The 16,067-nt window shown below is 36.2% G+C and overlaps 1 protein-coding gene across 24 annotated transcripts in view; it reads left to right on the forward strand.

The window, feature by feature from the left end:
* The window catches only part of ZBTB20 (zinc finger and BTB domain containing 20), a 730,245-nt gene that overhangs the window by 499,486 nt on the left and 214,692 nt on the right, over positions 1-16,067 (forward strand). For 4 of the 24 annotated variants that reach the window (XM_072964836.1, XM_072964894.1, XM_072964897.1 and 1 more), the window contains one exon: positions 10,318-10,417. The exons of the other annotated variants lie outside the window; for them this stretch is intronic. The gene's annotated coding sequence lies outside the window, so the exon portion shown is untranslated. The remainder of the gene's footprint in view (positions 1-10,317; positions 10,418-16,067) is intronic. 24 annotated transcript variants of the gene reach the window in all.

The raw sequence follows: 16,067 nt of genomic DNA on the forward strand, positions 1-16,067 counted from the left end.
AGCTGCCTGACTGTATGGCTAATAATTAACAGAATGCTTGGCAGGCTTGTTTAAAAGGTCTATCTTAACATGACGTAAGATCTACTGTTATTCTGGAGGTGAGCCTTGTTGATGCCTCTGTGATACCTTAATGCTCGACACCACCAGAGGCCCACAGCCCCCACTTCAAAAGTCACCAGAGGTAAAGGGCCTGTCAGTTCCAATTCTGTGTTAGGTCCTAGTCCCAAGGGTGCCTTTATTCAGAAATCTGTCCCCCTCTGTTTTTTGGCTGATAAAGTGTCAGTCTCATTTTTAGTTTATGAATAATAGAATTTTTGATAATGATTACTACTTCCACTTTCCTAAAAAGCCCTCTTGCCAACTTTTAACTCAAAAGGACCCCAAGTAAGAGCTGTTATTACTACCAACAGAGTGCTTTTTAGTACTCACCTCGAGATCTACTTTTAAAAAGGGTCGAGGGCAGGGAGGTGATACCAAATTTCTGATGTACATACACCAGAATGGGGGGCCATTGCCTTTGAAAGCCACTGCTTTTGAAATAACTATACATTTCTCCATAATGAAAGCCCTCTTTTACCCAATAACTATCAAACATATAGTTTTCGGTTTCTACTCATGTAGCAGGCTTGGAAGCTACCTGTTTAACTAGCAGCCCTGGAACCAGAGACCATCCGTGTGCCCAAAAGTAATGAATGTTGAGTAATGTGTGTGAATCTCTTGGAATTGTATGTTGGGAGTGGAATAGACTGGATATAAGAATAGATTATGCTGTTTAGAAAGTACATAATATTGATTTTTATAGAATAAAATTCTGTAAAAACAATAGATGGGTCAAAATAGAGAATAGACTGCACAAAGTAGTAGACTGGACTCAGTAATATGTTTTGGAGAAAGTTTCTCTATAAATTTAATAAATGAGCTGCTTATTAACATTGTTATGTTTATATTCAATGCAATTTAAAACTAAGGTCTATACAGAAATTCAAACTCTTACGTAAATGGTGCTCTGTGGCTGATCACCCAAGAAGGGCGTAGTTATGCTCCAGATCAGCTTTCTGTTTGTGAGTGATAATACTTTTATATTTACCTTCATTGTCTCCTCTCTGCCAAAATGAAATAAAACTCACTGTTTGGGAAACTACCATATACAACCATTTTAATACCACTATCTGCAAGTTATAAACATGGAAATGTAACCTGTGTGCAATAAAACATCCCAAGAAAGCCCTGGTGAAACTGATGTGGCAATCCTTTGACAGCACTGGGACTCTAGGTATTAACCAGCACAGTGCCGTACTGTGTGATACCTTGTCTTCTTTCTTGGTCCAGTAAGAGCTCTAGTAAACTAAGGCAAAGCTCAAGTTATGATCTAACGCCACATAAATAGCAGAACTTTTGATTTTTGTCTCAAATGACAAAAAAACAAGGTTTGTAACCTGTTTTGTGGTGCCAAGCACTTTAGAATTCTCAGGAAATTATTTGGGTTTCAAACTCAATATGGAGAAATGCTCTGCCATTCTGGATTCTGGGTTTTGCTTACCTTGATTATCTAGACACATGTCCAATATTAAACTCAGTGTGTTCTAAATTATTGGTAGCAGTATTTCAAAATCTCAAAAAACAAAACCAATTTTAATGTAAAATTATATTTTAAGAAAGAGTAGTCAGGGCAGAGTGATACAAAATCACACGAGCAACAGGGCACCAGAGATTTTAAACAATTGTAAATCACTGTTTTAGATGTTGAGGACAGGGAATGCACACTTTCAATGTACAGTGATTTTATGCACAGTGTCCAGAATAGCAGCAATTTGAGACATAGGTATAACCAACCACTTCAGAAAAAGGACAGTCATTTGAAATGGACACTCCCTGAAACAGAAAATAAACAGAACAACGTTAAATAAAAGTTAATGTTAGTATTCTTCAGGAGGGAAAATAAAGATCACAAGAGCAGCTCATCCCATTGCTCCCTCATCAGGTGTATGAGTTCATACAGCCGTGTGAGCTTGCGTGTGTTAATAGGTCCTAAACAACATCACGTATCTGAATACGCATAGCCACATTGCTGCTTTTATGTGGGATTATCTTCTTTTTCCACAAATGTGTTATATGCAAGGGAAGGCATAGAACTTTGTTTCTTTTGAGTCTTCCTGAAAGTCTTATATTCTCCATTATCTTTAACCGTTTGGTAAACGTCGTTGATGGACTGAAAATAAAGAATGACTAGCTTTGTGGGCAAAATAGCATCTAGAAATAGAGCATAGAAAGTTAACCAAGAGAGAGAAATGTAAAACTGAAGTTTAAAAATAGCTGTAATAGTACATATTACGGCATAAAAAGCACGAAGAATATGGGCATTTCTACTATTTCCTCTGAGCGTAGATCAGACACTTCATCATGCTTGTTTAATATTCAGCTAAAACTGGATGTGAGTGTCTTGGAGGGAAAGAATTATAAAACCCCTCCCAGTAAAATATAAATTTTAAATTTTAAAAAAAAGGTCTTTAAGGAAAAGCCAAACCATTGAGATTGTTTTTTGCCTTAATAAAGGAAGGTTGAGATAGTGAGCTAATACTAGTTTTTAAGCAAGTAATGGAAAGGAAGAAATGAGACTTTCTCTTTTCTTCACTGAGACCCCATAGTGATGAAATAGGCTTTTATTCTGCAAAGAAAATCTTTAAGTTCGATGAAAAGGTAGGCTCTTGATAGTGAGGCTTCTCAACACTGAAAGGAAGTTCTGGGTTTGTCTTCTGTGCAGCTCTTTAACCTCAGCAGGACAGACTCACATCTTTATGGAATGGTCTAAATGTGTCAGGGAGAGGGAAGAAATGGCTTCTCTAGGTGATTCACATTTTTCAGGACTTTCTTCTTCTCTCTCTTTTTAAAAACCACTGTTATTCAGAAGCAAAAACCGCTAAAATCCACTAGGACTACTAAATGTGCTTGGCCGAGGTGAAGGTGCCACCAGTGTCTTAGTGGAGAATTCTCAGGAATCTCACGATGTTACCCTTCATTCCATATAATCACATATGTAACCATCACATTGTGTTACCATCATCGCTGAGAATAATTGATGTACTACAAGCTTGGAATTGTGGATACAGCTGCTGAAAAAATTTACTTGTGGACAAAGAGATTAGAACATTGTTCAGTGTTCTGTAAAAAGGTGAAGTAGACTTTTTTTTGGAAAGGTAGCGCATTTCACTCTGCTTATTGTTCTCAATACTCAGAGGCAAGCCCATTTCTATTAAGCTTAAGTCATTCCCTTCCTATGGCACTAAGTATTTTTGATTCATCTCCAAAAATATGAAGCCAAAATGTGTTGGTGGCATTTGATATAAAATAAGGGGAGAGATCCACAGAACACAAGTGGAAAGAAGGTTATCTTTAGTTAAAAATTAAAAAAAATATATATACCAAGCTCTTCCTACTTGCCAAATACTCTTCTGGGAAATAGAGGTACACAGATAAATGTGCCCATTGCTGAAGAGAGCTCACAGACTGGTGGGAGAAGTAGACGTGGAAACAGGTAACTGCAGTACAAAGAGATGGGTGTTGGGGTGAAGGTTGGTGCAAGGTACTGTATAGATTTACCTGGGACATTTCTGGTTTATGCCTATGGTCTTGGTATAATTTTTCATCGGGTACTTTCACCCTCAAAAAGTGTCGCTGTTTGAACGATAAATCATATGGTCACCCTGTGGATAGCTATAGCTGGCAAATCTGCCTGAGGTTGTCTAGCAAGATCTTCCACGGAACAGGACAGAAAATCAAAGAGATTAAGAACACTTTGCCACATGTGTTAGCTACATCTAAATGGAAATGAAGAATCTGAGTAGACTGACTGACTTTCGTGTCTCCCGGCGTTGTCAGAGGGGTAGAATGGGAATTTAACTTATATGTGGTGAGGGGAGAGGGACAGGCAGGATGATCTAAACCCCTTGTTATATGAGATACCCAAGTGTTGTTGTCAAATGAGCCATTAAACCACTAATTCCCTGAAGCTCTCAGGACTGAAAGGTGCAGTGAGAAAGAATTAGAAGTCATGATGGGGAATTTTAGAAAGACAAGTTAAGGCTGAATATAAGGAAGAACATTTTGTACAAATAGCAGTGTCCTAAAGCAGGCTTGGGTTGTATGTGAGGTTGTGGGCCCCAGCCCCCTGGCGGGGTGCAGCAGGGGCTGGATGGCCACCGCGGGCAAACAAGTCCTAGGGTATTCAGGGTCCTTTACACGTTGCTCTGTGATTTGATGATTCTACATTATGCATGATGTCTTCTTGCGTAGTTTTTAAGTAAGAATCCTATGCTTGGGGAAACCCCTAGAAGTTGGAAAAAAAAGTGGAAATATTGTGAAACAAAAAGTTTTCCTAAGCTAAAAACCTCTTATGATCCATTCTGAACACACACACTGAAAAGAGACCAAGGAATGTCAACGCAGATCTCACTGAGCTTGTTCTTTGCCACTTGTACAAGGGGAGCAGCCACGTAACATTCAGAAGACATGCTTCACTCAGAGGCTTCCACCTCCTGGACACATACTCACTTTAAGATGGAGCAGCTGCGAAGCCTTGCTCACCAGTTTGATTTGCATAGCTCTGAGTTACACAGGAAGAACGGGACCTGTGGCACAGCTATCATTAAAGAGAGACAAAGCAGAAGACTGAACAAAGACGACATTCTGTGTGAAGTTTGAAGTTTAGACTGTTTCAGTAAAACTTGTCATGGGAAGAAAGATGTCCGCCCCTTCCCCCACCTAAAAACAATAGCAGACAAGTGACAAAAGAAGGCTCCCTGGAGGTAACATCGGAGCAGAGGGTAGGGTGAACTGAAGGCTATGCACGTGAAGGGAGGGAAAGAGGTTGGCATGGACGCAGGAGATGCAGCCAAACACCCTGCATTCACAGCACAAAGATCTGTGACGAGGTTGGAATCCCTTTCTCCTCTTCCCCGTGTAATAAAGCAGGACTAGGTCGAGCTGAGGCAAGAGGGACGACATCTTGATGAAGCTCAGCTCTCCCAGAGGCTTAAGAAGGCCGGCAGCACGGCTGCGCCAGGATGTTCTCACTGGGCTTTTTATAGTAAGCTCTCCAGTAGCTCCGTTTTCAGGTGAAAATGTTTTCCAGTGAACTGGAGAGAAAAGGCTTCTGAAGGTGGTGGAAATGACTCTAGTTCTTCAGTGGTTAAAAGGATCAGGGCTTTGGATTAAGGGGAAATAGTTTCAAACCTCTGCTACTTACAGATTTATAGTAAAATATTTAAGTTTCTCTAAGTTTTAGTTTCCACGTGTTGAAAGAAAGTTTGATAATACACACACCATGGAGCTGTTGTCAAGACGCTATTACACGTGTAAATTGTGTAACACATGTAGTATCTGGCAAATGCTTATTAACAATGAAGTTTTTATTCAGCAAGGACAGTTATTCATTCTGCAACATTCTCTAGTCACCCATACTAAGCCCTGCCTCGTTTTACATCATCACTTTCTGTTTGGTCCTTAACATTCCAACCTCTGTCCCGGCTTTGACTTGCTTCCCCAGGAGCTGTGAGTGCCTGTCTCCAAGCTTCGAAACTTCATGCTTCCATGTTCTTTAAGAGGTATACCCACAATCATTTATCATTTCAGTACCAACAATGTACAAAAACCTTAAATTATAAAGAAGAATATGTGACTTTTAGGAAATAACTCCCCTTGTTCTTGAGTTCTGAAGGCATTCTTTATGTTTTATAACACTGAGCCTGAGACCATTCATGTCAGGTGAACAAGGAAGAGGTATTTTTGTTTTATACTCTCCTCCCAGAAGGTTAAAATGACTCACTAAAAGTCACTCAGCAATCCCAGATGAAGAATCCAATAAGACCATCTTGAATTCTTGATCTGAAATCCTCCAGGGTCTCCATTTACTATGCAGAAGTCAGCCTAGAGAGGATGACCCCAATGTTAATTTCACATCATGATATTACCTTTTACCCCGCACCTAAAATGTTTTCTGGATTTGGATTGGCCCCCTGGTTACCCGCAGAATACAGGGAGAAGGCCATGTAAATTCCCATCTCAACAGTTGAAACAGTCCTTGTCACCAAAACTCTCATGTGTTAGATCATATGTCAGTGTCTGTGACATAGTCAGGCCTTGGCTTCTCAGGATCTACTCATTACATGTGAGTTTATGTGCTTTGAAGCATATGGCCTTGATATATGATCCCAGAGCAAAAGAGCAAGGTATTTCAAGCTGGCCACAGTTTTATTGACTCTTTCAGGCTTGCTTTGTAGTCTTTCCAATAAACTAGATGAGAAATTTCTGATGCTCCAAGCTATCCAGTCCCCAGGACTCCATTTCATGATTCAGAGTCCAACTAAACAACTCAAGAGTGCTTTTGTGTGACACTGTGACCACAGGGATAAATAATTGCTTAGTAATTCTCTTTGAGGCAGAAAATTCTAAACATGGAGAAACCATTTCCCCTTAATGGGAGCCAGAAATCCTGTAAGTGCTTGAAATGGCATTCACAAGTCGGAATGGTAAACAGATAAAAACAGGAGCGCACCAGTTGCACAAATGACTTGCTTGTCACAAACTTGTCATTGCAGTAATCTAACATTTCTTTCACTGAGCCCGATGGAAAGTATGGAACAAACAGGCCCTGCTGACGTTTTGGCTCTGCCAAGCCTTCCTCTGAGCTAAAGCATCTGCAGCATCTTCCTGTTCTAGACCCTTTATCTGCTGAAGCTAGCTGATACTGTACATGTCAAAGAAGTGTTTGACTGTTGCATTAACAAGTTGATGACAAGCAAATTATTCCTGCAATTGAAATGCTTCTGCTTTTAGCAGGCTGCCATTTTGACCTTCATCTTATACAGAAGAACCCTAACAGAGCAGAGCTCTGGGGACATACCTGTACTGCTACCCCAGGCTTGTCCCAGTAAACAAGGACCCACCTGTCTGGGGCTTAGGTGCAGCGGTATGGTGCAGTTCCATCAAGTTTATGGGTTGGCTGTTCTGGTGAAACATAAATATTGTGAACACAATGGACTGTCCCAAGGATTCCTACTGCTGGAATAAAATGAGCTGCACCAAAATGCATTTCCTCCCACACCCCCCTCCACCCCAAATAGACACCTGTGCATACACTGGTTTGTACATACTTTATAAAACATTTATACGAAGTCCCCCCAACCCTTATCCATGGCTTCACTTTCTGTGGTTTCAGTTACCTACGGTCAACTGTGGTCCAAAAATATTAAATGGAAAATTCCAGAAATGAACAATTCATTTGTTTTAAATTGTGCACCATTCTAAATAACGTGACGATATCTCGCACCCAGGATGTGAATGATCCCTTTGTCCAGCGTATCTCACCAGTTAGTCACTTAGTAGACATCTCGGTTATCAGATCAAATCGACTGTGACACAGTATCACAGTGCTTGAATTAGAATCACCCTATTTTACTTAATAATAGCCCGAAAGCACAAAAGTAGTAATGCTGACAGATCAGATATGCCAAAGAGAAGTTGTAAAAGTGTTTCCTTTAATTGAAAAGGTGAAAGTTCTCAACTTCCTAAAGAAAAAAAAAGTATTCTAATATTGCTAAGATCTGTGGCAAGAATGAACCTTCTATCCACGAAACCATGAAGAAGGAGAAAGAAATTCATGCTAGTTTTGCTGTTGCACCTCAAACTGCAATAGCTATGGCCACAATTCATAAGTGCTTAAATTAAAGTCATTAAATGTACAAAAATATATTTTGAGACAGAGACAGAGAGACCACATTCACATAGCTTTTATTATAGTATATTGTTATGATTGTTCTATTTTATTATGAGCTGTTGTTCATCTCTTGCTGTGCCTAATTTATAAATCAAACTTTTTCCTAAGCATGTATATGTTAAAAAAAAAAAAAACATGGTGTATGGAGTTCGGTACTATCCGCAGTTTCAGGCATCCATTTGGGGTCTTGGAACATACCCCCTCGAATAAGGGGGAGCTACTGTTGCTGAAAGAGTTCATGAAAATTGTATGGCAGTTTTTTTTTTTTTATTGAAGTGTTGTTGATTTCCAGTATTAGTTTCAGGTGTACAGCAAAGCGATTCAGTCATGTATATTTTAGGATTCTTTTCCATTATAGCTGATTACAAGAAACTGAATATAGTTCCCTGTGCTACACAGTAGGTCCTTACCAGTTTTATACAGGTTTTACCAGTTCTTGGATTTCCTTTTATCAGTAGCCCCACCTCCTCCTCATTTAGTGTAACATCTGGAGCTATCTAAACCTAATCAGAGCCATGCTCTTATCCCCTAAAAATGAGGTATGTCCATCAGCCTCCGCACAGAAACCTGTGACAGCCCTTTGTAAGATACCACCAGTTGTCTCCAACGTCAGCAGCCAGTAGGGAGTGCTCAGACACTGGGCGACTTCAGACTCTTGCCTTTCTGTCTGAGGAGCCCTCCCCTCCCGGGGGACCCATACTCGGTGTTCCCTGAGCATGAGTCTGGTGGGTCACAGGCTTATCAGCATGCAAACCAGAGCTGGGGGCTGTAACAGAAGCCTCGCCTGTTGCCCCCACGAATTCTGCCTCTGCTGGTGCCTGAGGCACATCAGCACTTAGAACAATGGAGCATTGGCCCCAGACACTTTGACCTTTTCAGTAAAGCTGAGCTTCTTTTATTCACCAAGGTGTCAGGTGCCCTGCATCCTTTTCAGACCCTCCATTACAGGTGCATTGAGAGTGTCTTATCTGATTTGAATATTGACAGAAAAACGTGCATTCCCAGGCTTATTTTCTGGCTGGTGCCCCGGGTGCTTTCATTTTTAAAAGTCTTGTGTAAAAATGATTATCATTGTTCAGCCATGAGAACCCAAATTTCTTGCCAGCGTAGCAATGGGGCTTAACTTACTTTTAGATTTGACAAGTTGACCACAGTACTGTCTCTCAGATGAAATGTTTACTCCCACCCCAAGTATCTCAGGCTGTAATCTATACCTCAGCTTTGTTGCCTTAGAAGACAGGTGGGAAGGGTGTGTGAAGAGGGTCCTGTGTTTCACACGGTTAAGGATATTGCCCTGGAAAAGGAAGCTTGAGGCGGCACTTGCATCTTACATCTTCTGTAAAAGAAAACATGTAAATGGAGTTTAGTGACTTTTTCTTCCTTCTTCAAGTTCCTAATATGATTTCTATAATGACTTTCTGTTTTCTTTCTTAATAGAACTTAAATGGCAAAGAAATGATACATTATTTTTGATTCAGGGAAAAAATAAAAAACTTTTATGGAAACTCTCTTTTTAAATACACATTAGGGAATAGATAATGGCAACAAAAAAAATTCTCTCTTCCTATTAGTAGGATAGATGATTAGTGTGTGTGGTTTTAACATATATTTACTTATTTGACTGTTTATTTTTAAGAAAGCAAAAAAGGAAGGAAGAAAATAAAAGCCTTCATGCTGGAGTAATTTCATTGGATTCATAGAATTGTGGGACTGGAAAGGAGCTTGAGGATAGGGCTGTGACTTTGTGTCACACTCCCACTTTAGAGATGTGGACACTGAGACCCAAATATGTCTAATAACATCAACACAACAAGATTGGGGCAGAGCTGGGCCCAAATCGAGGTCTGACTTTCAATACAGCCAACACTCTCTCAGAAATCACATTATATTTTTAAAAAACTTCTTTTAAACAGAGACATCTTTTTGAATAATCTACGTTGATGTACTTAAACCTGATAGGACATTTGCTTTTGGAAAAACTGGGTCTGAAAATTAGCTAAGCCAACTTAGGGATGCACGGTTGAACAGTTTGGAAGACATTTCTTCCCAAGCTGTATTTTATCTGAGTCGTATAAGGAACCATTATAATTTCAATGATTTCTTTTCTCTTAACAAGATTTCAAAGAAACACTTTCTCCATTCTTATTTTAATACCTGAAAACATGTATTTTTAAATGGATCTGCTCCTTTAATAAGTATTCATTTAAGTAGGTCATATTCTAACATTCTTGGAGATAAAAAATCTTTTATCAGATTAAAAGAAATCTGTTTTTTATTCCCCCTTTTAGCCATGTTTGAGTTGGTCCTTGTAATCATCAGTTTCAATAAAACACGAAGTTAAAACATAAGCGTTTTTGTTTGTTTTGGTTCTTTTAGTTTAACACAAGGGAAAAAATTTAAAACGCATTTACCTTTCTGCAGCTATGATAATTATATACTCTTATTTTTCATTTATGCAAAACTTATTTTTGAGGGTTTTCTTTTTGTTTCGTTTCTCTATTTTTGCATTTTCCAAACATCTGTACCGTGGCTGGTGGCGAGAGTAGCAGTGGCTGGCACTTTTCCTCCACATTTTGAGAGAAAGAGAATTGGCTGGAATAAAACCTTGCTTTCCATATGGTTGACTTGAAATACAGCATTGAAAAGGTATCGTCTCTTTTTTTTTTTTTTTTTTTCTGAAACCAGAGGTGAAACCCAGGAACAAATAGCAATATTGATGCCAAACCACCTGTTGATTCACATCAAAAAAAACCTTTGACAATACGTTCCCCACTTCATCAGCTGAAAAACCTAAATGGGTGAATGATCTTTGTGCATTGGTAGAATACCTGCTGCCGTTCAATCATTTAAGAAAGCTCAGATTCTACCCATGATCAAGAAATGAATTGAAGTTTTACTTTTGATGCAACAAAATGATCACTTTTTACATATGTTTGGCTGTGAAGTGCTTACTGATTCCTGTGAAGAGGAGAAGATGCCACTAGGGAGTTCCATTTACTTGGATTAATTCTAGTTAGGAAAAGCAGTAGCCTTTGTATTATCAATGTTTTATGTAAAATATTTCAAACATATAAAAATATAAAGAATAAAGTTAACATATGAGAATTCAGCACCCGGGTTTAACAAATCTTAATTAATGTGAAAAATTTATTTCCAAATCTGTTTTAATCTTATATTACTCCATTATAAATTATATACAGTGAAGTACGCAAGTTAAATGTAGAGCTGATGAGCTTTTATGTAAGTATACATCCGTGTGACCATACTCAATCCAAGATACAAAAATTCACAATAGCTAGGAAGAGTCCCTTGTGCCCCCTTGCAGGTGATATTCTCCAAAACTTTAACAAAAGATTAAAAACAAGCCAGACTATTCTGGCATCTATCATCATGAATTAGCTTTACCTAAGCCATATATTATGGCATTTATAAAGTGCATTCTACTGTATGTGTCACTAAAATTTAAGTCTCTAATTGTTACATATTATTTCCAAGAGTTCCCAAACACCACCAGAATTGTAATGAACATTTTGTACATGTTTGTACGTAGAGGGGGAAATGCTGAACTGTAAGATGCATTTTAAATGCATTTAAAAATTTTCACTAAATTTTATTTTTTTTTAATAAAGTTTACTAACTTTGCTAAGAACTATAAAATTTCTCTCTTTAAGGGGGTAGTACCAATTTATATTCTCATTAGCAGTCTATGAGAGCTTCTCCATGTGCTTCACAACATTCGGAGTGGCCAAGGGTTTTACATTTTTGTCAGTCTGAGGGGGATAGGCTAATATATCATTTAAAAATTTTTTCACTTGTAAACCACTGGGATTTCCTCATGTGTGTTGTCTATTTATATCTTTGCCAATCTTTTTATTGGGTTATTTGCTTTGCTATTGTTGTTTTGGACAGCTGTTGGTTTTGGTTTTGGTTGTTTTTGTAATATTCTGAAGTCTCATCCTTTGGGCAACATAGATTGCAAGTATCTTTTCTCAGTTTATAGTTTTTCTGTTAACTGTCTAGAGTAGCACTTATTTTTCCAAGCTTCTAATTTTAATGCAGTTAAGTTTATTGATATTTTCGTATATGGTTTATGCCTTATGTCATTTAAAAAAATCTTTCCATGTGACATGATCCTTTAGAAGATCCTATATTTTCTTCTAACAGTTTTAAAGTTTGTCTTTTACATTTAGATCTATAATCTTTTTGGCATTTATTTTTGTATATGATATCTTCCATGCACCCTATTTTATTCTTTTTCCATGTGGATAACCCAATTGTCCCAGCACCATTTAACAAATTAGTCATCCTTACCCACTAATTTATAATGCCATTTTTGCCTACATCAAATCTGTTTTTAAGATCTTTATTTCATCCAATGGACTGTTTCTCTATTCTTCTGCTAACACCATGGTGCCATAATTACCATAGCTTTTAATAGGGTGAATCTCACTACATTGTTCTTCTTTAAAATTCTCTTGGCATCTCTTGGCCTTTTACTACTCAATATGAATTTTAGGCAAGTTTGGCAAAAGCCCTGCTGAATTTTATTTGTATTTACATTAACTTTAGAGAATAATCTGGAGGAGAATTGATATTTTTATAACACTGTGTCTTTCTGACTGTTAACAGACTATATTCCTCTACTTAATCAGAGGATCTTGTTTGAACCTATTTTGTTAGATTTCTTCTCATATAACTTAGATTTTTGTGCTATTATGTATGGCATCTGTTTTCCACTTTATTGTTTATTATTAGTATAGACTCAGCAACTTTACTGAACTCTTTTATGAGTTCTCCTGGCTAAACTGGAAATTCTCTGATATTTTCTACATAGACATGTGTATCATCAGTAAATAATATTTGTCTCTTAACTTTCAATTCTTAAATGTTTAATTTCTTTTTCCTGTCATATTGCATTACTGAGCCCTCTATATAATACTGAATAGAAGCAGTGATAATAGGAATGCTCTGTTTCTTTCTTTAATGGAAATGTATTTGCTTAGGATTGTGATAAATCAAAATTATTGTAACAAAGTTATCATCATCTATTTAAAGTTTGCTAAGCATTTTTAATCAAGCATACTAGTTGAATTTTATCTAATGCATCTTCTTCACCAATAATATGATAAATTTTCCCATTAATATGTTAACATTTATATAATATTAATAAATTTCCTGATATTGAACATTTCTTACATTCCTGGGGAAAAAAAAAAAAACGTGGTCCTGGTATACTTTTTTATATCCACAGTTGAGTTTAATTTGCTGATATTTTATGTAGTATGTTGCATGGAGAGATAGTCTTTAACTTTTCTTTCTTAAAACTGTTATTGAAGAGTTTTGGTGTCATGGTGATACTAGCCTCAAAATAAGTTGAGCAGTATTTCTTTCTTATTTTTTTTCTATTTAGAAATGGTTTTTATATTATACAGATTACCTGTTCTGAAGATTTAGTTAAATTTACCTCTAAAATCATCAGGACTTGGTATTTTCTGTCAGCATAGTGTAGGGTGGACTTTTAATTATCAGTTACATTTCGTCCATGGCTATTGGTTTATTCAAATGTTCTAACTCTTTTTAAGTCAATTTTAAGAATTTTTTTTTTGGAAAATATACAGTTAGTTAATCTACACTTTTAAATTTATGTGTACAAAGCTGTTCAAAATAGTCTTGTGATTTTTAATTTTAATTATATCCCCCTCTTATTCCTAACAGTATTTACTTTAGCCTTCTCTCTTCTTTCACTTGTTGTTAGACATTTTTGTTTCATTTATTTTTTTTCAAAAACTGGCTCTTGATTTTATTTATCTACTTTATTATGTCTTTGTATTCTACTTCATTACTTTCTGCTTTTGTCAACATTATTTTTTTATTCTACTTTTTAATGTAAACCATTTTTTCTAGATTCCTGAGTTGAATTATTAGTCATTTAATTTTAATAATTTAAATTATTTTTAAAATGAATTTTTCTCTAAATTCTCATTCAAATTTCTCATTATCTGCATAGCAAGTTTCTCATTAGCTGCAGAGCATGTGTTGATATGAAGTTTTCTTCAATTTTAAAAACTTTTTAATATCTGTTGTGATTTACTTTTAACCCTTAAGTTATTTAGAAGTGTATGTTTCTACTTTCTAAATGTGTATTTGTTCTATTTTTATTACTGATTCTGAACTTAATTGCATTACAATAGTAAGATGTGTTTTATATAGTTTTGACTGAAAACAATTTTTTGAAAATTCTTTTGTGACCTTAGTATATGGATTTTACTGCTGGGCTTGAAATCTATAGGTGGCTTATCTTCTTTTAGTACTCATGCTAAAATTTTTATGTGTACACCTGACTACATACGTTTCTAACAAAAAATTAAATCCACTTTTTAGTATTTCTGGCTATCTCCTAAGGAAAAAAGGAGGGAAAAAAAGGTGTCTAACATGTTTTATCTGCCTCTTCAGTATCACTCTTACTATTGTAATTGTTAAATAGTTTTAGTTTTACTTGTTTTAAACATGTAAGAAAGTGGTTATCATTGATTTTTATGATCAATACTTAATTACATTTACTCATTTATTTTAGTTATTACTGTGCCCACCGTTATTTATGGATTCTGTAGCTTCTTTTGGGGGTCTACTTTTCTTCTTGTTGAATTACATCTTTTAGTAATTCTTTATGGAGGGCCCTGGGTAGTACACTCTTTATGTATATCTAAAAATGTCTTTATCTTTTATCTTAAATAGAAATTTATCTGAGTATCTCTGCTCAGCATTTGAAGATATTACTCAATTATATCTTAGATGATTGTTCTGTCAGCTATTATTACTTAAGAGAAGTCTGCTATCAATCTATTTTTTCTTCTCTTTGTAAGTAGTCTGCCTTTTCCCTTTCACAACTTCTAAGAGATTTACTATATTGTTAATGTCTTACAATTTCTCTGAAATGTGTCTGGATGTGGATTTATTTTGAATTATTGGTCATGAACTCAGGATATTATTTTTTAATTTCAAAAATCTAATTCTGGAAATTTCTTAGCTATTTTCTTTTCTTTTATTGTTTCTTTGTCATTACCTTCATTTTCTTCTTCTGGGATTTTCATAGATATCTATTGGTGTTTCCTAGTCAATTTACCATATCTAAACTGCTCTTCCATTTTCTAAAAACATTTTTACTTTCTGTGATTTTTTTTTTCTGACTGAATTCCTTAATATCACTTTCCAACTCACTTAATCCTCTCCTTGAAATCTCACAATCTTAAATTATCCCATTTACTGCATTTTATGTCAGTGAATTTTTTTTCATTTTTAAGATTTCTGATTGATTTTTATTCACCTATCCTTATCTTTTTGCTGTCTGTGTTTATTTAATAACTTTGTTTTACAGGTATGATTCTTTTATTTATCTCTGTACAGTATAAACATACTTATGGTGAGGCCATTGTCAGACAGTTCTGTAAAATCAAATTCATTGGAGTGAATGTTCCAATTATTGATTTTGTTGGTTGTTTTTCTTAGTGCTAGATTTCTTGCTATGTTTTAGAATTTTGTTTTGCCAGGTTAATGTTGGTCATAAGATTTTTGTATGGTCTCTTGGCTCTCTCTCTGTTCATACATCCCTGACTAATGGTTTTCCAGTTGCCTCTATCTGAATTCCTGGGTTTCTAGTCTGAATCCAAATATTATAATGGTGATTTTCAGCTTCCCTTTAATAATATTTGCTTATGAGGCTGTGTCTTTATCCTTCCACCTTTCAATGCCTGCAACTCCGTATAAGCTATTGACCCAGGCAGCAGTTGGCCAAATTTTTTGCAGCCTCTTATTGAAGTAGTGAGCCAGACTTAGGTCCACCATTTCATATGTAACCTCTGTGGCCCCATTACTCCAAAGAGCTAGACTCCCAGCCACCTCTGTGTGCTTCTGGATTCAGACTTCGCCAGGCTTTAGGCTTCAGTCCCCTCAATGGTTTTTGTTTCTTTGTAGAAATGATCACTTTTTTTTAATTCTAACTCTGCCTCTTTGGTATTTTCATTTTATATTGTATCAGTTTTTTCAGTTGTCAGTGTATTTTGGACAACACTCCTTTGATTTTTACCTCTCTTTTATTTACACACATCATTTTAAAACAAACATTATAAATAATAGTTACTATTATTGAATGTTTAGTGGTGCTAGGCACTGAACTTTATAGATATTATCTTATTCAATCCTCTCTACAATCAGTCATTTTTATTCACATTTTATAAACTAGGAAATTGAGATAAATAGGCTAAATAAATTTCCCTTTAGGAAAGAGGTTATAACTAGA

Source organism: Vicugna pacos, chromosome 1, assembly GCF_048564905.1.
Source record: "Vicugna pacos chromosome 1, VicPac4, whole genome shotgun sequence".
NCBI lineage: Eukaryota > Metazoa > Chordata > Mammalia > Artiodactyla > Camelidae > Vicugna > Vicugna pacos.